The sequence below is a fragment of the Callospermophilus lateralis genome, chromosome 6 (assembly GCF_048772815.1).
Source record: "Callospermophilus lateralis isolate mCalLat2 chromosome 6, mCalLat2.hap1, whole genome shotgun sequence".
Classification (NCBI taxonomy): Eukaryota; Metazoa; Chordata; class Mammalia; order Rodentia; family Sciuridae; genus Callospermophilus; species Callospermophilus lateralis.
In genome coordinates, this window is record NC_135310.1 from 25690317 (window position 1) to 25717732 (window position 27416).

Here is a 27416-nt window from a genome sequence, read left to right on the forward strand (position 1 = left end):
TTTGGTCCTTAATAGGTCCCAACACACTATCTTAGTGACTACAATATAGTGACTATATTTAAGGATCACCAGCATCAAACAAAAAAGTTAACTCAGAGAGGGACAGATGGATGGTCATTGGAATTCATGGGGAAGCATAAGTGATCTGGAAGGACAAACCCACTGGCAAAGCTAAATTCAAGTTCTACATAAGAAACACCGGTTTTTTATGTCACACTTAGGATTCTTCGCTTACATGCCCCCGAAGCACACAATAAAGAACAACTTTGTAATACACTGTGAAATGGTCCCAGATGATCTGGATCTTCACAAAAAAAAAATTGTTAAAAAGAAATTTCACTCAGTTTAGTCTCTCTCGGGTTCTTAATAAATAACAAACAGGAATCCCACCAAGTTTGTATTTTATACATTCCACCAAGTACACATTTGTTTTGCTATGACTATCAGAAGTACTAACTGAATCCGTATTGCTTTTTTTCTCTTAGAGTTTTTAGTAATCCTACATTTGGTCTTTTAGGATCTGAAGATGGAGAGACTGGTCTGAAGGATGTGTCACCTCAGTGGAGTCTTTTTAGCATTTTGTTGCCCTGTCCTCTGCTAAGTCTGGAGGGAGGAATCCAGAGCCTCTTTGATTAAGTTTCTCCAGAGACAGTCCTCAATTTTTCTCCTAGGTACTGAAGCTGGTTCCCTAGTGTGTATGAGCTGAGAGTGGGGCTTTGGGCCTGGTTTCTCCATTGTAGAGATCCTTTAGCAGTTGCATACCTCAGCCCTGACATCAGGGGAGTTTTGACCTCTGGTCTCTGAACCTTTCTGGATTGATGTGGGCAATTCTGCTTTTTGACCTTCAGTCTTCCTTCTCAGCAAACATTTAGGTTTGACTTCCCTCTGCTAGGTCATTCTTCCTTTCCTCATGAGCATTCCAGTTCATATACTGATCTTCAGTTATAGATATCTCCAAGTGTCATTGAAGATGAATATTTAAAGACAGACATAATCATGAAAAACCAGTGTTAAATAGTGCACTAATGGTAAAAAAAAAATCATCTTCTAAGAACTAAAGAATACGTTATAAGATTGAGTATGTTTACTGAGTATTAACCAATTGTTAGAAATGTTGGAGCTTAATACATTTGTTCCAGTTTCTCAAAGATGAGGCTCAAAACCTCAGCTACAGTTTAAGTTTCAAAGTATGTGAAAACTTTATTATTTTAAACTAATTGAATTTATACTCTAAAAGACTAAGCCTTCTACCATCCTATAGCTTTTAATTAGGTACAATTTTCTAACACTGACAGATGATTCTCACATTCTTCATTTAGCACAACTACATGCAGTAACCTTGACTCAGTATATATATATATATAAACATATATGAGATGTCAATGGTGATGGGGGCCAATTTCCAACACTAGTGGGTTTTTTTTTTTTTTTGGTATAACCATAACATCCCACTAAATCTTATTGCAATGCTACTAAATAACTAAGTCTTCTACCAAGTTTTATGCCAGAACTTGTAAAACAAATGAACAACAAAATCTACTAGTTTCTCATATTTCTAGAACTATCAGCAAATGTCATAAAAACTTGATTCATTAAATGTGTACAGTTTACAGAATTCTTCTATCAGTGTTCAGAGAAACAGCTTACTAGGAGTCTGGATCTGCATATATTGAGTTTCAGAAAGAAAAATTTGACTTAAGAGTTTAAAAATCCACATTTTCCTTTACAAAATAGTGGCTACTTTAAAATTTTAATGGTTTGAAAAGACAGTCTTAACCCCTTGAAAATTTGTGAAAGTTATTTTTAGTCAGAGATTCATGTTATAAACTTTTTTAAAACGTGGCTTTCCTCAAAGTTAATGCATGCTTCACTTATAACTAGGTCATTGATTATTCATTGGATATTTGATATGTTATTGGCAGAGTTTTGTCTTCCCTTTCTTTAATAGTGGTTTTAATCAGATGGTCTCTCTGCTGGTCTTGGAGAAGCTGATTTTATTGTGAAAATTATCTGGCAGAGACAAGAACAATTGGGAACAGAGGAAAGCACAATCCCAGTCCAAGCAATATGACTGAAAATAAAGCATGCCTGCTACACCAGAAGAGAATGGTGAGAAAATACAACAAAGTGTCCAATTTGTTTGAACTGGTGCACAAAGAATAACCACTTAAAAAAGTTGACCAGGGAATAGAGGTCTCAGAAAGTAAGAAATCAAGAAGTTGCAGTCCTGGAATTAGCAGAATGAGCAATGAATGTGGGACCCTTCAGAATGCAGGGTACAAGAGAAAAGCAGAGCAGCAGAGATGCAAACACAGGCCCTGCCACTCAGTCAAGAGGTGGCCTTGAGCAAAGATCAGCCTCCTTGAGTCTGGTTCCACCTTTATACATGGAATAAATGCTGTTCAGCTTCATTGTTACTATTTTTACAGATAGTGTTTATAACACAGCTGGCGGAGTTGGAGCTTAGAAATGATAGGAGATATTATAATTAATAATAGTTTCAAAGCAGGATCAGATTTTCTATAGCATAAAGATCCTTTCAGCGAAGAAGGCAAAATTCATTAACAAAATACAATAGCCACAATTTCTTGTTAATTCCTATCAAGTTGGATTTTTGTTCAGTGTCTATATAGTCCCATCCTAGAAATAGTTTGTAGTCAGCATTCCTTTGATTGTGGTGTAAAAGATCTTGCCGTTTCAAATTTTCATGGTTTGGCTGACCCCCGATGGAGTAAGGACACAGATCTTGGGCTGGTGGTGTGGTGTGATCACTGAGAGTAGGTTAACTTGCATAGCTTGGTCTTTCCACGTCTGCAGTACAGACACAAGCCAGGTAAACTGGGCATTCAGTGCACCTGAGCTAGACCCCTTAAAGCACCATCATCAGAAGCTACCTTTTCTGAATTCTATATAAACCAGCCTTGATTTTGATTTACAAAAACTTACCCAACTATTGGTAAGACTTCTTTAACATGCCGTTGTATATTTATTTGCCATCTGAGACATACATAATCATTTTATTACTTATTTCTTTCATTGGAGCATTCCAAATAAAATAAATGCCTTCTCAAATTATAGTTTAAATGATGTGTTGAAGTTTTATTGACTTTTTCTTTAATAAAATGTATATAATGTAAATTTACTATTTTTACCATTTTTCAGTGTGCAATGCAGTTATCAACTATCACCACTCTCTGGCTCCCAGCCTTTTTCATCATTCCAAAAGGAAACTCTATACTCATTGAGCACTCCCTACTTTCCCTCCCCCAACCCCTGGTAACATCCATTTCACTTTCTGTGATTATGTACTTGGTCTGTTCTAGGTACCTCATGCTAGTGGGATGTCCTGGTGTATCTGGCTTATTTTGCTTAGCATGGTGTCTTCAAGATTAATCCATGTTGTACCTTGTATTCCTTTTTAAAGTTGTACTATATATATTTTCCAAAGTTTCAATCTCAGATGTTTGAGCAGGTTCTACTAGAATTATACACAAGGTTAAAAACTGGCCAGTAACTTAAGGTTTTGGAAGTGGAGTGATCAGAAACAGGACAAGACTGGTAAAGACCATGCTTATTTCCAGCATGAGTTTGCAACTCTTGTGCCACCTGGGTCTAACTCTAATAATAGATACAATTCCACTATTTCATAATTTATTTTACATTGTAGTTTAAACTTAGCTGTATCTTTTTTGGAGAGTCAGAAAACAAACACTCTGAAAGAAAATAGAACCAATTCAACCTCCCCACCCCATTCTTTTCCCACATTTCCATTAGCCAGCATTGAATGTATTGGAATGATTATAATCCTACCTGGTAAAGGAGAGAGAAAGGTAGAATTCTGCAGAGTTGACAGCAAGCAAAATCTTATTTCTAATAAAAACTTTGCTTTGTAGACTATTTTTAATATGCCACAGAGTGAATAATTATGTTTTAAAAGTGGTAATAAAATTAAAGGAGACAAGAAGGAGGTGCCTGCCATGAAACCCAGATTCAAAAACTTCTTTTGAAGCTCTAAAATATCATTAATCTTCAAGTGAAGTAAAAACAGTCCTCCTTCTATTCTCACACAGACAGCTGCTAATAGTTATGTAGTTTCAGGAAAAAAAATATTTTGACATGGAAAAATGCTAGTGCATTTGGGCATGGGCAACTACGTCTAGAATCCAAATAGATTCAACCAATGAAATATGTTTAGATGTGCCATTGCACTTTGATATACCATTGCCAAGGTTTCTTTTATCAGTATATTGCACAGTACTCACACTGATTTTTATTTATTAATTTGTACTGTATTCATAAATTTTATGATCAGTTTCTCATCATCATTGTAAAATTATTGGTTGAATCAAAAAAAATCATTCATGCAGCAAGTCTTTTTTATTTCATTAACATCCATAAATGATGTTAAATTTAATATAGCTATACTTTAAATGCCAAACACTACTTATGACTTATGGAATTGCACTGTTAGACTATATATTTCTATTTTTATATATGGCTATTGATTTCCATGAAAATCTTTGCCAAAATTAATAACATTCACATCCATGAACACATGATCATCTTTTATGGTTTCCCCAAGTGAACTCAGATCACAGGTTTTGCTTTCCCAGATCAGCTAGACTCAAAAAACTTTTCCTCTTGAAATCAAAGAATAGGCTGTTGCTTTGGATAAGAACTGAATCCAGTGTACCTCAAGAGGACAATTCTTCTATCCCTGATAGGCCTCATTTGAGTTTCATTATTTTACTTTCACCATTAAATATTAACACAGTACAAGGTCATCTTCTATAATGGCTAAATTTATTTTCAAATATACTTGAAATGACTCCTGTCTCCTGTAAAAATAAGAAAATTATTTGCTTTATTTCTTTGTTTTTAACTCTCAGATGTAGATTAATAAATAACCTGAGGATTTAAAGTTTTTAATTATTGGAAAATCAGCACTTGCTGAACTTGAAGTTATGTAGAGCTTAGTAAGAGGTATTAGCAGATATTTCATAGAAAGTGCAATGGTAATCTCTGAATGAAAGATCAAGTTTTGTGTGTATGCTCAAATTTAAAGCCATTATTCAAATCAGCTTTTGAATAATGTGATGAGGTTTCCTTTTTAGATCCAATTGAAAGAGCAAATATACATAAAACACCCATTAATTATGCAGCCTTACATAGATAGATATATAAAATAAATTACAGTAATTATGATATCTAACAAAAGTATTATAATTAATTCTTCGTGTTATTTTATCTTCAAAACAGTAACTAGTAGCTGTCATTAAAATAAAGAATTGACTGCAGTGTTTCTATGAAGGATTCTTACAATTCTATGCATTAAAAATTCTTCCCCAAAAGATAAATGTCTTTCCTTCTAATCAAACTTAACTATAAATTCATACCTAAAATTATAGATAACTTATTAATAAATTCATGTCACATTTTTTCCTGTTTGGCCACATTTTACTCTGTCCTGTGATGCTCATAATTATTGATATTATATATATATATATTCTTCCCATAGTATTCATATGCCAAATAATATAGAAAAATTAATACTTTGCTTAAATTGGTGGGTTAAATTCAATATAAATGTGATTTATGAACTCTAATATATGCAAATATCAATTTATATTTAATTTAAAAAATATACTTTCATAATATGACTTTCATATTGCATTTTAATTCTATTCAGAAACTAATGATTTTGATAAGATCTCTATTGGTCCTACAATGTTATAGCTACTGAAGTATAGTGGAAATGAAAGAAACATGGATTTTGAAGTCAAGTTCATTTTCATAAAGATGAATATATTCTCTTGTCATAGTTCCAGAGAAGGGAAGCTACATGGAGTCTGGCATTGTCCTTGGGGACATTAAAGCAGAATTGTCAACCCACTATTATGTACTACTATCATGCACTAATAAATAAAAATATGTAACAAAAAACAGGATTATTTTATGTTTTGTGAAAATATATACCTATGTAAGAGACTGAAAATTTAACTTAATTTTGGTAAAACTGGAATTATGTGTTTTGTCAATTTTGCCTAAGACATTCTCTTTGTAATTTATCTTACAGGGGCTGGAAATTAAGCATACTTTATAGAAGGTCTTTGGCAAAATTGGCAAAACTCAGTATTCTTCATAGTAAACATAAACTTCCAAAGTCAAAACCAATATCCTGTTGTTTGGAATGACTAGATTGCTGTAGACTGGATGTCTCTGAAGCACCTACACTCTGTTGGCAACATGTTTTGCAAGAAAAGACCAAACTGAAAGAGGAAATGTGAAAATATGGCATCTCTGCCAGAAACAATCCATTGGATTGGCAATGTGGTGGAGAAACTTTCAGTGCATATCAGCTATCAAACTGTATCAAGCAAAATCAAGACATGTGTGCACATGCACACAAACACACATTCCTTTTATCATATGGATTTTTTTTTTCTCCTGAGCTATGCTGACTTCTGGGATGCCAGCTAAAATAAACCCCCAGCAACAACAATAGGACACCAAAAGACAGAGCAGAGACATCTACTGTCTACCACATAGAAGCAGCTTCACAGCCCAGGCAAGTCACAGAGTATTAGAAAAACATATCTGCAATTCTCAGAAGAACAAAATAAGTTCCAGAATAGCTGTAGTGTCCAGTTTTCAACAACAACAAAAAAATGTTTTTATACAAAAAAAAAAAAAAAAAAACACAAAATCAGGATCAAAACTGTCAATAGAAACTAACTTGAAGTGGTCAGGGGTTAGATATAATAGATATAATCTTCCAAATAGTACTGTAAATATATTTAAAAAAAAAAAACTTAAAAATTGTTCAAGTAATTCAAGAAAAAGGTATGACATTGAGCAAAATAGTCTAACAAATAATGGAAACTAAAAAAACTAAAAATTCTAAAGCTAAAAAAAATCTTAATTAAAACAAAAAACAGATGGTAAAATCAAGTTCGATTTTAGATGACACAACAAAATTAGTATAAAGATAGACCAATAATAAGTATTCCATCTGAATGTGAGAGAGGGAGAAAATGAAAAAGTTTTGCCAAAATTTCAAGTGGGACAGCACAAAAAGATATCAGAAAGGAGAAGACAGAGAAATGGCCAGAAAAAAAAAAAAAAGTAGTGTAAAATTTCCTAAATTTGTTGAAAACCATGAACTTATAAATCTAAGCTCTATAAAACCCAAATAGAAGGAAAATAGAGAAAATCATACTCAGACACACCAAATTCACATAAGAAAAGCCAGTAATATAATAAAGCACTGAGAGAAAAATGACATACTATTTTGATAGGGATTATACTATAATTGATGTTTGACTTTTTTTTTTTTTTTTTTTTTTTGGTATAGGGGATTTAACCTAGGGGCGTTGTACCATTGAGCTATATCCCCACATTCTCAGCCTTTTTATAGTTTATTTTGAGACAAGATCTCACTAAGTTGCCCAGGTGGGCCTTGAACTTGCAATTCTCTGGCTTCAGTCTCCTTAGCGGGATGCCTGACTTTTCCTCAGAAACGATAGAGGCTTGATGATATGGGAATGACCCCATTTAAAATTCTGAAAGAAAAGCAGCTATTATTCAAGAAATCCATAGATCAGATAAATTATTCTTTTAAATTAAAGCTAAAATAGGTTTAGAATTTTTGAAAGTGAGAGATTTAATGTTAGTAGAACTACACTGTTTAAAATGTTACAAAAAGTCTTTCAGACTAAAGAAAATTGCACCACATAGAAATTCAGATATACAGAAGAGATTAAAGATTACCAAAAAGGATAAATGCATGTTATATGAATTATTATATATAATTTCTATTCACTTATTTAAAAATATATGCATCTTTAAAACAAAGTTTATACTATGATAGTATTGGGATTATAATGTATATATATATAAAAACTATCCAAAGAAAGGAGTAATAAGCAACTATACTTTCAAAATTTTCTATATGCAACTGAAAACAATTTAACCCTAGTTAAGAACATTTAGATAAGTCAAAATTACATGATATAATCTCTAAAGCAACTGGCAAAGAATTGAAATGTATGTGTTAAAAATGCTAATACTAGATTTATGATGCAATACTACAAAATATTTGCTTAATAGGAAAGAAAGGGTAGAGGAACAAAACAGAAATGAAACAAAATTTCGGAAACTCAGCTAAATTGCAGACATAAATAACATAGTATACGTAGTTTTATTAGATGTGAATTGACTAAACACACACAAAAAAAGGTAGACAATATCAAACTGGATGTAAAAGCAAAACTTTTATTAAAGACTCAGATCCCTCAAGGAGATACAAGTTTTAAAAAAGGCAAATAATTTGAAAGAAAAAGAACAGAAAGCAAGGTAAAATTAGAATAAGCATGAGGAAGCTAGAGTTATATAACAATATAAGACAAACTTCCAGCCAAGGAATCTTCCTACAGAAAACATAAGACATTTCGTAAACTTAAAAAGGTCAATACAACAAAAAGATGCAAAAATTATAAATACATTTATAATTATTATTACAGAGCTCCCCAAACAGGCAGAACCGAAAGAAAAAAATAGTGAAATTTAACACCATCCAGAGTTCAAAGCTCATCTCACGACTTGATAACGTAGACAGAAAATCATGACAAACATCCAAGACTTGAACTGAGCAGTCAACTGGTTGACAAGTACAGAAAACACTATAAGACAACATAACATAAAACACAACCTCTCAAGCCACAGAGTACTTACAATATAGACCAGAGGCCACACAGCAATGCCTGAAAAAAACTAAAAGAACCATAGTCCTACAGAATGTGTTCTCTGATAAAAACAAAATTAAACTCAAATTAAAAGCAAAAACATGTCTGGAAATTCTCCCAAATATTTGTAAATCAAACAGCACAGTTGTAAGTAATCCATTGGATAAAAAGGAAATCAAAAGAAGTAGAATATATACGGAGAAAAATAATAATGAACTTGTGATCTATCAATTTATGGAATTATATTTAGCACTTAAAGGGAAATTTATAGCATTTTATGTTTATATTGAAACAGAAGAAAGAGCAAGAACCAATGATAAAAGTTTCTGACTTAAGAAATTAAGACAAAAAAAAAAAAGCTAAAAATTAAACCTTATCCAAATAGAATGAAAGGAACAAACAAGAGTGGAAATCAATAAAATATTTTTAAAAGTAAGACAATAGAGAAAATAAGTGAAACAGGAGTGTTTTTTGGAAAATTGGATGGAATTGATAAAACTTAATTTGGAGAATCAGTAAAAAAGAAAAAAAAACAGAACTTGGCAAGATAAGAATGAGAGGGTTCTACAGGTTACTAAAAAGGATGAAAAGGAAAATTTTTATAAACCTTCCACTGATAAATTTAATGTTTAAATTAAATGAACATGTTCCTTAGAAACAACTGCCACAATCTGATTCAAGAAGAAACAAATCTGAATAGCCCTTAAAAAATCTGAATGCTGATTAAAAAATTCCAAAGAAAATTCTGGGACTTTTTGACTCCATTGACAAATTATATCAAACCTTAAAAAGGAAATATTAATCCTATAAAAATTCTACCAGAAAATAGAAGAAAAGGTAACAGTTGTAAACTCATTTTATGAAGCCAATATTACTTTAAAATTTTTTTTTTCTTTTAGTTGTTGATGGACCTTTATTTTATTTATTTATGTATCTGCTGTGCTGAGAATCGAACCCAGTACCTCACACACACAAGGCAAGTGCTCCACAACTGAGCCAAAACCCCAGCCCAAGGCCAATATTACTTTAATACCAAGATCAGAAAGAAAGGATAAAAAGAAAAACAACTCAACATTATAGAACAAGAAGATTACAGACCAATATTCCTCATAAGCAGAGACACAAAAAATTCGTAATAATACATTACCAACTAAATACAACATGATATAAAAATGCAAGGTGAATAAAATATTTGTATTTGAGATGGAACCTGAAAGTTGGAAAAAGTTTCAAATAATGAGAAGGGAAAATGAAGAATACTGCTTTAAAGTCAGATAGACGTGGACTTGCTTTGTACCTCTGGAAGGCTGCTAAATCCAAATGAGTGTTTTGCACGTTGCCAAAATAGAATGGAGCCAACTTGGATTCTGAAAATGAAGGAGGAGGAAAAAGTGGCTCTGGAGGTTTGTGGCTGGATGAAGAGGGTGATAATTTCAAAATGAGGTAGGGAAGAAAGTCTGGACCTTCTTTTCTAGGAAAAAAAGAGCAGTAGGGCATTTTTTGATAGTAAAGTGCAGTGAGACAACTCCCCCTTTCTGGGGGAGTATTCTCAGCACTGGCTGGAACTTTCTGCTCTTTAACTAATCTTAGCTTTAGGTGACTCATCTGTATTTGGGACAGAAAAAGTAAGCGTGAGAGTGAGTGAGCTAGCGCATGCTTGAGAGAGAGAGAGTCCAGACATCATCACCGACCTGCTGTATTGCTGGGAAGACAAAGACCTCACCCATGCAAACACGACTACCACTGTTATTCAAATGACAAATGCCCTTTTCAGGTAGGTTATTTGCTTAAGCCAGGCTGCTATCTCTGGTTTTAGAGCTTGCTTTTCCTATAGCCAAAAGCAGCCTCTGTGTGCCCTCAGGGTGCTCTCAGGTCAGAGGTTCCTGAAAGAAGACTGTCCTTGTTCCCCTTCTTCCTCTCCTCACTCCAGAATGGACTATTGTATAAAATGACTTGCCCCAGGATGAGGCAAACCCACTTATGAAATCGTAGGGAATAAAAGAGAATCAGAGAAATTTATTTTTTAAAAAAAATCTGTACACAAAATAGAAAATTAAACATTTGTAAAAAAAAAAAAAAAATAGCACGTGGATATACCATGACATTGGCACCATTGTCCCCATTTCTGACTGGGACAGCGCAGGGAAGACTTCAGGAGGATGAAGCAGTCAACGGGCTCCTAGGAATCCGATCTTTCATGGTTTCTCTTCTGAAATTCCCTTCCCTACTTTTTTTCTTTTTTCCCTTAGAGCATTTCTCCCACCCACTCAGGTACAGGTTCCTGGTGCTCTTTTGCTCTCTATCCACCATCAAAAGGTGCTGCTAACTGTCCAACTAAAAAGTTCTAGAAAAGCTAGTACTAAGTGCTAGAACTAGAAGTGTTGTGCCTGCCTTCTTCCCCGGGTATGTGTCTAAACTTCAGAGAACACAATCAAGTACGCAATAGTAGTAGAGGTAATTTTTAGGAGTAGGACCCTGTTAACAGCTAGGAAATCAGCTCTACCTATTGGATTTTAAGTGATCTACAATCTGCAGCTAGTTTCCAATAGTTAAGAATCAGAAAAATATCAGAATGCCAACTGGAATAGGACTGTTTAGGATTCATCTCTAAGAAGATCAAGACAGAAGCACCTCATTATTGTGCAACATACCAATGTTAGGACAGAATCCAAAGAAATTTAAAGGGGATGTGGGAAAAAAAAAAAAAGAAAAAAGACTGGGAGGGCTTTCCTTGGATTGTGTCTGGATGGAGAGAACTCTAGTCAAAGAAAAATATTATTTATGGACCTCCAAGGTGTATACAAATGTAAATCATGGACACTTGATATTTGAACTGTTGAGAAACTTGAATATTAAGTTGGAAGCCCTGCAGCCCCCATGTCATTGCCAAGTTGTTATTAAATTCCTCCTTGAAATATCCTCTTGGTTTAGTGAGAATATTTTCATAAGTGCCCAGAATTCCTCTAGAAATTTTTGTGCTGTCTCCGTGCTTGAGGCTAACAAAGATATGCCCTCTGAAATCTTCCAAAATAGGGTTTTGCTGGGGTATCTTTTTGTTCCATTTTATTTTGTTTACAGAAACTTTCTATTCTTTGAGCACCTGGGCTTCATTGCAACATTTGTTTCTCTGCATGCATTCAGATGCCTATGCTAATGACTAATTAATAATGCAGAAATACCCAATTTCCTCCCCTTAAGGGAGGAGTATCTACCAGAAATGTTGGCTGAAACATGTGGCTTTAAGATTTATTATGCATGAAAAACAAGGAACTGGTGGGTGGTCAGTACAATGTAGTGGTCACAATGGAAACCAGAGCAACTTGAAAAGATCCTTCTGGAAAACATGATGTGTATATTTAGAGACAAACATATATAAAGACTCTTGTTGGGCGGTGAGTACATTTAATGTAGCTCAAAACAGAGTGTTTAGCCATTTGGCTTATTAAAATGTAAATGACAAAAAACGGTGACAGAAGAAAATCTAAATTGTCATTAAGCTAAATTATCAGTGGAATAAATTACTGAGGAAAGGAGAATAATGTTCTTGTTTTTCAAAGCAAGCATGATGATAGAGTAGGTCTACCTGGATACAAGGACATGAAGTCCAGGACCCCTATCCACATTTTGTTTTGGTGGGATTGATTTATCTTGTATTCTGCTGAGGCAAGGTACTGAGTCTGAGCCCCGACTCCCCTACCTGAGGCTCTGGAAGAGGAGACTGAGGTGTGACCTTTTATCAGTGCTACTGATTCTCCTTTGGGAAGTTATGCTGGGGGCTCATGGAGGTCCCCAATTTTCTGACGCAGGACATAAAATAAATTATAAGTAATAACTACCTCTATGAGTACTCTGACCTCTGTCCTGTGAACACTCTAAAACAGTGAAGACATATTCTAGCTTGATTTGCTTTAAAAAAAAGCCCAGAACGATATTGAGTTCTCTGACTCCTCAAGTACAGATGTTTCCCAATTTCTTTCTATCTCTTACCCTCTGTGTGTGCTCACTTGCCTGACTGCTTTTTCTTTCTTCTTTTCTTTTCTTTCTTCTTTTCTTTTCTTTTCTCCTCTCCCCCTCTCTCTCTTTCCCTCCCCCTCTCCCTCCATCTCTTCCTTTCTTTTTTAATACACTTGCAGGTTACAGAGGTCTCACAGTCACACCTAGCACAGGCCAAACTCCGCAGTAGGCTCAAAAGAAGTGAAAGGTGCAGTTGGCTTGTGTTGTTGTTTTTTATAGTTGCCCTCTGTCTGGAAAGCCCTTCTTGCTCATCCTGGCACTTGCCCAAATTTCAGCATGGTTTTTTGATGAGGAAGTAAATGATCAAATGCTAACTTCTCCACTGTAATGGACTGCATGTTTGTGTCCCCTTCAAATTCATGCATTGAGATCCTGATTCCCAGTGTGATGGTATGAGGATGTGGGGCCTCTGGAGATAATGGTCATTGAGGGTAGAGCCCTTATGAATGGGATTAATAATCTTACAAAAGGGACCCCAGAGAGTTCTCTTATCCTGTTTCTGCCAAGTGAAGATACAATGAGAAGATGATCATCTACATCCTGAAAGGAGGTCCTTTTCAGAACCCACCCAAGACAGCTCTGTGATCTTGGGTTTCCAGGGCTCCAGAACAGTGAGAAATAAATTTCTGTTGTTTTTAAGCCAACTACGCTATGAGACTTTCTCATAGTAACCTTAACAGACTAAAAATCGGCAGGGCCTTCTCTCTGCTTTGAATAATGATGATCCTCATTTTTCTGCCCAGCCAAGGTTCCTTGAGGCTTGGGTCTGCTTTACTCATGCCTGAAATTTCTGAAGTACTTAGCACTGTGCCTTGTATATATGGGACACTGCCTAATCATAAAACAAGTCCCAGACTCATGAAGAAATGAGTAACAATAGCTTCACAGAATGCCGGATGAACAGGTGACAAGCTGAGTGGTCCACACAAAGAGGATGCAGAACTTGAGAAAAGGGAGATCCAGACGCAGAGCTGAGGAAAGTCTTGTGAAGAGGAAGGCAGAAGAGCTGGACACAGGACAGTGGGAATTAGGCAAATGCAAAGGGGGAAGGAAAGCTATCATCACTGTCCTTAAGAAAAGTTTGGAATAGAAATGAGAAATCATGTAAAATAGTTCTGGTTCTACTGGCAAATCCAATCTAAGAATCTATCATTGTTACTAGAGATAACAATGATGCCCAATTTATATGGACCATTTTAATACAGTGAAAAGTTAATCTGGACCTGAGAAGTCTCTTGTCCTTTCCTAGTGCTTTATAAAGTAATGCATTTTTGATATATTCCATTTGACCTCCATCACAAATATATTTAACTATAACAACCACAACACAACTAGCAGCTTCTACTTGCCTTTTTCAGTTTAGGAATTTGAGACTCAGAGAAGCCAATGATTTGTTTAAATTTTCATGCTTAGCAGAGAATGAAGTTTCAAATCTAGATTCTCTGACACTCTCACCAGCTCTTTTCAACATTTCCTTCTGCTGCTGGGTAACTGCTTCACAGAATGCATCAGGAGCTGTGAATGTGATATGGACGTTTGTTGGTACTGACTGCTCAACATCCCTTCTCTCTTTCCTTTTGGGGCATTGACATCTCCCAGTTCCCTACCACATCCTATTGTGCAACCTTGGAGTACCAGAAGCCAAGGAGCCCTCCCTCAACTTGCCAAGTGGTGACAACAAAGCCAAATCCAAACTAACCAGGTTTTGTCATCCAGGATTTTGAGTCTTGAGAGTAACTTGGAACTCACACCTTCTAGTTCTGATGGCTCACTGGTGAAGTCAACAGGGTTTCTGTTGTCACAGAATCCCCTGGAGCCAGCTGCTTCCTGTGAACTTTCTTATCCGGTTCTTGTGCTTCCCCTTCAGTTCTGTGATCTCACTGAGCCAACGCAGTAAACTCCCTTTCACTTCCATTGTTCAGAATCTGTTTACCTTGCTAGAGACTGGAGTTCTCCCAGTGCATCGATAACATGGATTAATAAAATAAAATTAAATACATCTTGTGTGTGATGTGAAACCTGATATATGTATGTGCATGTGTATGAGTATGTGTCTATATGTGTGAGAGAGAGAGAAAGAGAGAGAGACATAGAGAGACATGTATGTAGATTGAAATAGTAACAAATAGAGGTTCAGATCAAGGTAAAGTTATCAGTTTGGGAGGTCTTTTGAATTTTTCCACTGCTTTAGTAAGTAAAATATATAAAATCAATGACTTTATTCAGACACCATTATCTTACCTCTCTTGGACCTCTGTTAGAGTATTATTAGCCCATTTGGTTGTGAAGTCACAGATGCACACTGATGCACATCTGATTTTCTCCATGGAACCTAAGCCCTTGACCACAGGATCCATGACTCACCACTCAGTTTTCCTTACCAGAGGATGGGTGTGCAGCACTAAGTCGTTCCTAAAGATACCTTTGCTGTCTTGAGTTACATATTTTCCACTTGGAGTTTTAGAAACATACTTTGGAAAGAGACTTACAGATTAGTTAATCCATGCTTTAGCAATAGAGAAATAAATAGGATAAATTAAGTGATTGAATTAGATGGCATACAAAGCTAGAGACAAACTAAAAGCCCGGGTCTCTTGACTTGCAAGCCTACAGAGTAATTCACCTGCTAATTTCTCATGTCCATGTTTCATCTTCTAAGTCTAAATGCATTTGGCTTTACAGCAAGTGCTATCAGCTCTGTTCTTGAGGGATGAGCCTTGTAACTTTTGCATGGGTAGAAGTCATTTTAATTCATTTCAACCAGAGTGAAAATGCCTACAGCAGAATCCATGTCTTCCTTTTCTCTTTCTTTCTCCAGCACACCACTTAGTCTTCTGGGAGCACAAGCTGCAACAAGAAAAAGATCTGCTTAGCGTGTACATTATGGACCTAAAAAGGTGAGAAAGGACCTGCTATTAGAAGACAGTCCATGAAGCTCAGAAGCTTCTTAAAGGAGTCTCCTCTGGCCTTTCAGAGCAAAGGAGTTGGAGAAAGCACTTTGATGTCTTTTCCTCCCACACCAGGCTGACTTTCCACACATCTGGCAGCCACCTTCTCACTTCCCCAAATTTCCAAATATCACATGGAAATTCTGATGTCTAAGTCTCAGTTTGTACCCAAAAAAGACATCTCTGAGTCTAAACTCTGAAATTCCTAATTGAAAATCTCTGATTTGATAAAATGATATATGAATACACACACGTTTACCAAAAACATTTAGGAAAGGATATGGCTAGGTAAAAATGTCACTTAACTATCCTAATTGAAGTTTTCTCATGCCTTGACATTTTAGAATGGAGTCATTTTTTTTAGAGAAATATACCCTTTAAAGATGTTTGCTACATATTTGCTAAACATACATAGATAAGAGTTAATAAGGTCAGGCTAAAGAAGAAAATGGCCAAAAAAAAATTTCATCATGGAAAACTGAGATGGAGAATTATCATCACTGTCTACAAATATTTTTTTTTTTTTTTTTTTTTGGTATGACTGAGAAAGGCACCAAATCCTTGCAGAGCTGTTATTTATGAAGAAATCATCTTTTCCAGAGGAGGCAGAACTATTCACAGGGAAATTATAAATTTTTGAACAGAGAAAAGAGTAAAATGAGCTCTTTTAAAAAATCAGAATGAATGCTTTTAGTAATGAAAGTTAAATAAGGATTCCTTGACCTGGATATATATTGGTCCAAGTAGTCTCACTCAATTACCATAATTGCTATGTAACACGCTATGCTATGATTTTAGAATAATTATTTCATTGATTCTTTGAGTGGTTCCATGAGTATGTGTAGTTGATCTCCATAGTATAGATGACAATATTCAGGCTAAAATCACATGACTGGAAAGCAATGAAACCAGCTTTTGAATTCCGATCTTGCCTGACACCCTAGTCTAATTCATATCACCACACCATATGTAGTGCAAAATATATATTCTGTAATTTAAGAGATTCAGATGTGTATTCTGTTTTCACCATTTATTAGCAAATGTGACTTAATGTAATTCACTTTTGAACCTCCATTTGCTCACCTGAACACTAAGGGTAATAAAAATAGTAACATGCTGTTTTATTGTTAAGATGAGAAAAATGAAACTTCAGGTATATAGCATTTTACTCAGTGATTTCCTTCTCCTTCCTTGGGTATTTCTTATGTTAAAATTGTCAGTATCCTAGTCTCAGATCAAGGTAAAGGGACATGCTGAGAATTTAGAGGGAAGAGAAAGATAAGAATGCAGTTCTTGGACACACACAATTTCACTGTTTCTCCCTCCTTCCCATGGCACAGTAAAAAGTGGGTGTGGCCGGTTACTGTGTGATATCTATGTCAGTCAACTTATTGATGCTGTGACCAAAATACCTGACCCCCCCCCCCGCAAAAAAAAAAAAAAAAAAAAAAAAAAAAAAAAAATATATATATATATATATATATATATATATATATATATATAAAGTTTTATTTTAGCTCATGGTTTCAGAGATTTCAGTCCAGGGTCAGATGGTGCCACTGCTTGGGGCCTGAAGCGAGGCAGAACATCATGGTGGAAGGGCATGGTAGAGGAAAGCTGCTCCGCTCACTGAAGCAAAGGAAGAGGTGCCGAAGGCCGGCTGGCAGCAAAATAACTGGGGGGTGACGACAACTTGTGTACCTTGATACAGCAGGAGTGGGAGCCGTTTTTTGTAGGACAGGAGTGGTATTTATACATTCCACACAGCTTATCTTAATTAGCATAAACTAGATACAGCAGTCAACCAATAAGGAATCTCCACACTTAATGACTCGGTGGAATTACTTCACAAACCACTCCCTCTGGCATTTTGCCAGGCGCCATTCAGACGTGTTTACAGACTCTAACATTTCTCTGGCAAAATGCCAGGCGCCATCCTGACTTGTTTACAGACTCTAACAAAGAGGGACAGAGGGAGCCAGGGAAAAGATGAAGTCCTCCTGGTGACCTACTCGCACCTGCCTTCAGTTTCCACCACCTCCCAGTACTCCATTTAGTTTTCAATCCACTGAAGAAGTCAGAACCCTCATGATCCAATCATTTTTCAAATGCCCCACCTCTGAACACTGCTGCACGGGGGGTCTGGCCCTCAAAACATGAGTCTGAGGGACACTTAATATCCAAACTATAACAACAATCGCTCTGACACCCACTCTCAGTTTTCAATGAAGTATGGAGACAGCGTTCTGAATTTTCGTTGGTAGCAGGGGAGATGTGTGGGAGAGAGGCATGTTTAGGGTCTACTTTAGAGTTTACTGCCTTATTGACAGCAGCAACAATAATCATAATAAAAATTTGTGGAATCCTTTAAGTGTGTCCTTAGTGATTACCAGGACAGAAGAAAATCTTATTTGGGGAGTCCAGGGCATGATGCAAATCAGTACATTTGTGTGCGTGTTATGTGTCCTGTGCTTTCTCTAACCCATGTCCCTGCCTTTCAGCTCCCCAGTGGTCTACTTCTTCCTCCAGGTAACACTTAGTATGTGTGAAGCTCCGTATGTCTTTCTTTGGTGAAGAAATGGATGGAAGAGTGCATTCAGGTCCTGTGCTTATCTAAAAGGAGTGACAGAAACTGTTCCTTCCCAGAACCTTCTGCATGAAACAGTTTCTAGACAAACTTCTCTCTTGCCCTTCATTGCTTCTCCAGAATTTTATTTTGTCAGAAGAGAATGGGTGTCCCTGAAGAGGAGTCCAAGGAGGTACCAGAGAGAAGGAAGAACTTAAGACCAGCAGGATCTTTGGCAAACATGAGAGATATGAGTTTCAGCATGGCACCAGTTAAAGTCAGAGAGTGAGGTTTATATAGGAAAGCATATACACAATCAAGGGATGACAGGGACAGTCTAAAGACAGAGATGCCTTTGGGGACAAAGCAAAGAATATACATTCAAAGGAGAGTGCAGGCCATCTCAAGAGTGAGATATTTGGGGGAAGGAGGTTTCAGCTCTTCCTTTAAAGGAAACTTGGTGAGGAGTAGGTTTGGGAAGGCATGTAGGAATGTTATCAGTCTGGTGATCTCATTACAGGATCTGGTGGTCTGGTCAATCTCCAGATCCTCAGGCTGACATGAACTTTATTATCTGATCAATAGATAGTGCTGGGAGGTCCTCTAAATTATAGGTTCCTCAAGACAGCCTGGCTCTCTTTGATTAATCTAATTATAGTGAGTTAGTTATCAGTGCCCAGGATGATTTACAGACTTCTCAGAAAACTTATGGATATCCCAGATTTCTCTTGGGAATAATAGGTTTGAAAAGGAGAAAGACTTAGGGAGTGACAGACCTCAAAAAGTGGGCAGGACTTCTAAATTAAAATCTTATTTCCTTTTATATAGCCTTCCTTTTTCTTATGTCTTCTATCCTACCTCAGCCATGCTAACAAGGCCTACTCTATTGTATTCCACTTGTTAATGAGAGATAAGATGGCCCTCCTTATTTAACCTGGATCTGTCAGGGTCAGGAGGAGGGTAGGAATGCCCCTGAAGTGATATGAATGGAGAATAAAATTTGTCCTGTCCCATTTGTGTGGTTTTTTTTTTTTCTAGTTCATGAAAAAAAAAAAAAAATGTTTCCAGGTGGAGTTAGTAGACAATCTTAAAGTGAGTGCCCTGAAAACATAAACTTCACAAAGTTCCTATAGAAAATAGGAAAAGGGAGATACTGTTAACAATCTATCCCAGGAGCCCAAGGAGCTGGGGTTGTAGGAGTGTGCCACTGTGTCTGTAATCTTTTGATTTTTTTATGATAGTCATTCCAAAAAGTGTGTGGGAATGTCTCTTGTGGTTTTAATTTTAATTTCCCTGATGATTAGTGAGGGATACACTCAATTTTTATTTTCAGTCTTGAGATTCTGGGCACCATGGCACACTCCCAGTGACTCCTGTGGCTAAGGCAGGAGAATCACAAGTTCAAGTCCACCCTGAACAACTTAGTGAGACCCTGTCTCAAAGAAAGAGGGGGAGAAGGGTGAGGGCTGGGATGTCATTAGGTGAGTTCAGTGTTAAAACATTCACGGTTCAATCCCCAGCAATGAAAATAAAACACGACACAAGATAGCAAGTGTTGGAGAGGCTGTGGAGAAGAAGAAAACACTTGTACGGTCCAGATGGAAATGTCAGCTGTGTCAGCTGGTGTAGTCATTATGGAATACATTATGGAGAGTCCTCAAAAATCTAAAAATAGAAGTACCATATGATCTAGTAATCCCACTTCTGGGTATGTATCCCAAGGAATTGAAATCAGGACATCGGGGTATTGAGGGTGTAGCTCAGTAGTAGAATGCATGCTTAGTATGTGTGAGGTCCTGGGTTCAAGCCCCAACACCACACACACACACACACACACACATACACCAGTATGTTGAAGGTATTTCTGCACTTTCATGTTCATTACAGCACTATTGATAATATCCAAGATATGGGATCACCTAAGTGTTTAATAGATGTGGTAAATGTGCCACATATTCATCTATGGATGGCATATATTTGATGACAGGTATTTCTCTAAAGACAGAAATGCTGTCATTTGCAACAGCAGGAATGGCCTGAATGACATTTTGCTAAGTGAAATAAAGCAGATGCAAAAAGACAAATACTGCCTGATGTCTCTTGCATGTGGAATCTTAAAACGCTGAAGTCATAGAAGTAGGGAGTAGAATGGTGGTTACCAGAGCTGGGCTGGTGGCGGCAGAGATAGTGGAGGTACTGGTAAAGGAGATAAGATTTCAGTTAAGTAGGCAGAACATTTTGAGATCCATTGTACAGCATAGTGAGTAATAAAAAATAAAAATACATTAATAATAATGTATCATATAACTGAAAATTGCTTAAAGAGTATATTTTACATGTTCTCATATGGATTTGAGGTGATAGATTTATTATCTGGCTTGATCTAATCATTCCATAATATATACCTAATAAAATAGCATGTTGTACCTCATAAGAAAATAAAATTATTATTTGTCAAAGTAATAAAATACAGAAAGGGAAAATTCTAATGTACCTCTTTCCTCTTTAAAAAAAAACCTATTAATAGGCACTTTCTCAGATTATTTTGTAGGATGGTTATTCACTTAGGTTTGACAGCTGCACAGAATCTTCTAGAATGTAAACTGTAAAGGAGGGCTTTATTTGATTTTGTCTATTGCTGTATCCCAGCTCCTAATAGAGATGGCATGTAATAAATTTTTGTGGAATTAAGCAATAAGTTGGGCACTTCATTGCTTATAACCATCTATCTCTAACCACATATTTCTATTTATTCCTCTATTCTTGTGGTTCATTCCTATCCCTCTCCATCTTCTCTCTCTCTGCCTTCTTTACTTATCCTCTCCTCCTGTTCTCTCACTTCACTAATTCATAGCCACCCCTACATCACACACACACACACACACACACACACACACACACACACCCAGAGAGTTTCCTTACATTATTTTTTTACATCTTCTTAAGTTCTAAGAAATTTAAATCATGCTATCCTTAACCATTTGACAAGAGTTTGGATGTCTACAAGCCAATTAATGTCCATGTACACATAATGGTGACTTGATAGAATAACATGTCCCCAAATTATCACTTTGGAGGTATTTTATACTTACTATGAAAGAGAGAAGCTGGAATTTGGTCATCCGCATGCTCCTCATACATCCTCTGTAATTTTCATACTTGCCCAACGTCGTTGTACTGAGTTGAATGTCACACACGAGGCTATGTTGGGTTTTGCAATCTAAGTGTGTTCTGTTGTGAAAACCATAACCACTTAAGCACAGTTGGTCACTAAAGTAAGAAGTATTCCAGGAAATACAACTCTCACACACATATATTTTTTTTCCTACTGAAAATGAGTAAGATAAAATCTATGATAAGATTGTTTCTCAGTTTGTTTTTAAATTTCATAAATGTTCCCTCTAAACACAACCTGAGGGAGTGGGATTGTAAATCCTAAGGCAACTTAATGAGACCCTGTCTCAAAATAAAAAATAAACAAGGCTGAGGATACAACCTCAGCCACACTCAGTGGTAAAGCATCCCTAGGTTGTGTCCCAAGTACCAAACAAACAAACAAAACAAAGATGCTTAAGAGCAGAGGTTTGCCATTAACTCAACTACCTGGTTTAAATAAAAAAGTCATGAGTTTTGGTGTTTGCCAATAGCTTTGGTGTAAATGTTAATAAAACTATAAAACTTCTTCAGTATCAAATTGGCTATTCTGAGTCTTGCTTTTCACACAAACTCAGAACTAAAACGCTGGCTGGCCATGATGGCATATCTGTAAAACCCAGCCTTGTACATTTCCCTAGACAACCAAGGGGAACAGTGAAGGCTATAATTGTCCTAATGGGGGTCAGCTTGACCTTTTTGTTAGTAACTGGCCCAACTCTAACTAGAATTAAGAATGTGTTCTTTAAAGACCTGCTCTTCTCCCTTCAAGATCTCTCTCCCATTGCTCTGTCATTGCAGTAGACACAGAACAGTGGCTTTCAACTCTGCACATAAAAACATAAAAACCAATATACCAGTAACTGGGGTCTGCCCCAGGACTTTTGAATTGTCCGCAGTGGAGAGCCAGCACAATTATTATTTTTAAAAAGCCTTCCGTGTGATTCTAAAGAACAGTTACAGTTTAAAATCACTGCAGAGAGAAATTCCTTCTGCAAAGTAACCAATGGATTAGCTCACTGCTTCCCTACCGTGTACTTCAGATGGGCTGAAGGAGCTTTGGGACAGTGAGTCCATCAATCATTTGAATAACAGAGGCGCCTGAGCCTCTTCCAACAGCAGTCTCCACTATTTACTACAACATGCTGTTGATTCATTATCATTTCATATGTGTGCCAAGACAAGTAAAAGCCTGGCAAGCACAGAGTAAACAAGAGCAGAGTCTCATTTCCAAAGAGCAATTGAAAATGCCCATTTGTTACCAGGGCTGGGAGGGCAACACCAGAGGGACATTTCTAGATTCTTTCCCTGTGGTCATCATGAAGATGCACCACTGAGATCCAGGGTGTGTTTTTAGGGTGCTAGCTGCTGCAACCTGCTCTGTCTACATCTATCCCCCGGGATCCCCCCAAACCTAGCCAATTGCTGAGCTCTATGGAGGGATCAGAACCCAGCCATTCCTACCCCCCACCCCCAGGACCACCCTGAAGGGTAGGTTAGTCTCAAGGACTCTCCATTAGCCTAGCTGAAATCTCAGAGCTGTTCTGTCCTCAGAGCCTTTTCCTGCCAGTCCTTCTCCTTTGGCTCCTTTTCAGATTCAGACCTGCACTGTGGACGGAGGGCTCCCCCATTTTTTCCTATCCCTTCCCTTTACCGTATGAAGCATGTCCCTGTAATATGTTCTTCCAATCCCAGTTTGGCATCTGTTCTTGGAGATCTAAAACTAACACTCCTGTGAGCTCAGATTCGGTATGTCAGATACGATAACTGTTTCCATGGAAGACAGAAAAGGTCTGGCTTCGAGAGATAGGATAAGAAAGCAAATAAATTGCTGGAGGAGCTATGGGTTCAGGAAAGAGATCTTCAGCTTTGGATAAGGAGAATAGAGTTTCAGCGGATGACCAGCCCTGAGTATAAGGAATGAGTTTGAAAATAAAAAACTTAGTGTTGCAAGCTCCAGAGAAGAGTACGCTAGGTGATTTCCTGAAGGCATTTGGGCTAAAAGTAGAGGATATACATTTATTCAATAGTTTTTTCAACAAATATTTGAATGTCTACTCTATATTAGATACTTTAATCACACTTTTGAAAAGATCTTTAAAAAGCAAGGCTATGTCCTGGGCATTTTGGTCTCACAGTACTTCTCTGCAGGGAAATGCCTTACTTCTCAACCAGGTGTAAGAGTAGTCTGATATTTTACTTCTCCTCTGACTGCCTGCAGTTGAGATCATTTACTCCCCACTGCAACAAGACAAAAGAAAAGAGAAAAAAAATCTTTTTTTGGTTCTTTTATTCTCTCGCTCTCTCTGTTGTTTTTTTGTTTGCTTGCTTGTTTCTGTGGTGCTGGGGATGGAACCCAGGGCCTCATCCATGCTAGATAAGCAATATACCACTGAGTCCACTTTTTAACTTCTGCCCTATTATGGTTTAGATATTAGGTGTCCCCCCAGAGCTCATGTGTGAGACAATGCAAGAATTTTCAGAGGTGAAATGATCAGATTAGGAGAGATTTAAACTAATCCGTAGATAGCTCCACCATTGTGGATTAACTGGGTGATAACTGTGTGCATGTAGGGTGTGGCTGAAGGAAGTAGGTCACTGGGGGTATGACTTGGGGGTTTACATTTTATCCCTGGTAAGTAGAGCTCTCTCTGCTATGGATCCAGCCAACTATGGACTGAACCTTTGAAACCATGAGCCAAAACTAACTTTTCCTCCTCTACGTTGTTTTTGTCAGGTCTCTTTGTCACAGTGATGAAAAAGCTGAGTAAAACATACATTTTCTAATCCACAGTCAACACTGAACTAAGCCTATTGTATAATTTGTTATGGGAGAGTATTTAAGATCTACTTTCTTAGTAAATTTTTAGTGCAGAATGTATTATTATTAACTATAGTCTCTTTGTTTTATGTTAGATCCCCAGAACTTACTCATCTTATATCTGCAAGTTTGCACCCTTTGATCGACATTACTCCACCTTCCCCACTTACTGACCACTGGTAACTACCACTCTGCTTTGTGTTTATATGCATTCAGCATTTTTAGATTTCATATATAAGTGAGTTCATGCAGTATTTGTCTTTCATTGCCTAACTTTTTTCAGTAAGCTTAGTGTCCTCCAGGTTCATCCACATTGTCAAAATGACAGGGTCTCTTTTCTGCAGCTGAAAAATATTGTGTCACAGCAGAATACATAATATTCCCATAGTATAAAGGTACACACCCACCACCACCATGGTATAGATAGATACCACTTAACTATCAATATATATGTAGGTGTTCTCATATCTTGGATATTATGAATCCTTATGCAAGGAATATGGAAGTAAAGATAGCTCTCTGAGATAGTGATTGTATTAATCAGCTGTCTGTTGCTGTGACAAAATACCTGAATAAAGCAACTTAAGGTAGGAAGGATTTATTTTGGCTAACAGTTTAAGAAGTTTCAGTCCATGGTTGCTTGGCACCATTGCTTTGGACCCAAGACAAGGCAGACTATCACACGTTCAATACATAATGGAGAAAATATCCATGGCAACCAGGAAGCTGAGAGAAACAGAGAGGAGCAGAGAGGAGTTGGAGACAAGACACTAGCCTCCCAGGGCCTGCCTCTACCCACTAAGACTTCCTTACTTCCTCTACCTCCTACGGTTTCCACCACCTCCCAATAACCCCTTACACTGGGAATCCATCAGTGGATACATTTCTTGATGAGGTCAAAGCCCTCATGATCCAATCACCTCCCAAAAGCCTACATTTGAACACTGATGCTTTGGAGACCAAGCCTTCAACAAGTGAGCTTTGGGGAGACTTTTCAGTTTCAAACCATAGCAATGATTTTATTTCTTCTTGCTATATACCTAAAAGTAGAATTTCCGGCATTCAGTACATCCCTATATCTCCACAAACAAATGTACTGTTGCTTTTTTCTATTTTATTTTTATTATTTATTTATTTATTTTTGCATTACAATTCTTAATACACCTTTATACCACAATTTATCATAAGGCATGTTAACACCAGATTCACATCTTCATACATATATTTTGTATAATGATGAGGGTCTCCTTTCACCATCCATGCTATTCCACTGTCCCTCCCTTTCCCTCCCACCCCTATTCCCTATCTAGAGGTAATCTTCCTCCCTTGCTCTCCCTCCCAACCCCATTTTGAGTCACCCCCCCTTATATCAGAGAAGACATTCGGCATTTGTTTTGGGGGGAATGGCTGACTTCACTTAGCATAATTTTCTCTAATGCCATCCATTTCCTGCAAATGCCATGATCTTATTGTTTTTTATTGCTGAGGAATATTCCATTGTGTATATATGCCACATTTTTTTTTATCCATTCATCCACTGAAGGGCATCTAGGTTGGCTCCACAGTTTAGCTATTGTGAATTGTGCTGCTATAAACATTGATGTGGCTGTGTCCCTGTAATATGTTGTTTTTAGGTCCTTTGGATATAGTCTGAGAAGAGGAATAGCTGGGTCAAATGGTGGTTCCATTCCCAGTTTTCCAAGGAATCTCCTTACTGCTTTCCAAGTGCTGTTGTTTTTTCTATTATAAAATGTTTAATAAATAGTAGCATGTTAAATGTATTCTTTTGCAACTATATTTTTAGACTTTTTATTTTTGAGATTTATTCAAGTTTCTGAATCTGGATGTTTAATTTAATGACAACATAGTTTTTAACCGAATAAAGAAGCTGCCATTTTTGTATCCATTTTCCTACTGAGTTTTCTCACATTTTGGACATAATAAATTGTGTTATAAATGAAAAATTTAAATTTTTCTCCTTGTGCACATGTAAGAGTCCATTTAGATGTAGAATTATTGTGCTGTAGGAATCGGGCATCTCTGTTGTTACTTTGCAAGTGGTTCTATCATTTTTTTTTTATTAACTCTTTTATTGATACTGGGGATTGAATACCCAGAGGTGCTTTACCATTAACCCAGAGGTGTTTTACCACTGGGCTATATCCCTAGCCCTTGTACTTTTTTTTTTTTTTTTTTTTAACATGGGATCTTGCTAAATTGCTTAGGACCTTGCTAAATTGCTGATGCTGGCCTTGAACTTGTAATCCTTTTGCTTTAGTCTCCCAAATTGCTGGGATTACAGGTGTGGGCCACTGGGCCCAGCTCTGAATTAGCACTTGTGCTAAAACAGGTCTGTTTTCTACCAAAGACACTGTTCCTCAGAGGAAGGCCAGATTTGACTGTGTGTCATCAACAGCTCTAGGTCAAGTGCTAAGCACAAGCGAATATTTGTCCCATCATCTAGCTGACACACACTTTTCCAACTCCTGGCCAAATACAGAAAGTGCCGAATAGATTTAAGATGCCTTACATAGGGAGTGTATATATTTGTGTATATTTTTCTCCAATACAAAGTGCAAAGAAACTGAGAGCCTGAGGTGGGAGAATCACTCAAAAAAAAAAAAAATGGGATCTAAATATATGTGTGTGTGTGTGTGTGTGTGTGTGTGTGTGTGTGTGTATGTGTATATATATGTATTTTTTACAGAAAATGTACTCATTCTTAACTTTCCAAGCTTTATTCAATTATTCTACACAGAAATGGTCTGGATTCTGGGAATACAGAGCAGACTTGATCCCATCCTCACTTGGTCCACAGTCTAGCAGGAAGTGAAAAAAATAAGCAAATACCATGATCACTCACTGCTAGGAAGGAAGCAAAGAGCAGAGGCAGACAGAGGACTTGGGAGAGGCCTTTCCAAGATGGAAACCAAACTGCTAAGTAGCAGCTCTGTGGGGGGCTGGAGAAAGAACTTCCCACAGAGGGAACAGCTTGTACCAAGGTGGCCTTGGGAGTCTGTGTAGGGCAGGTAGTGTTGGGAAGAACCAGACAGGGTCAGATCAAGCAGTGCTTTGTAGGCTATAGGAAGAAATTTGGCTTCTATTTTAGACACTCGTCTTTTTTTTTTTTTAACCTTTATTATTTACTTTTTTTTTTTTGTATGGTGCTC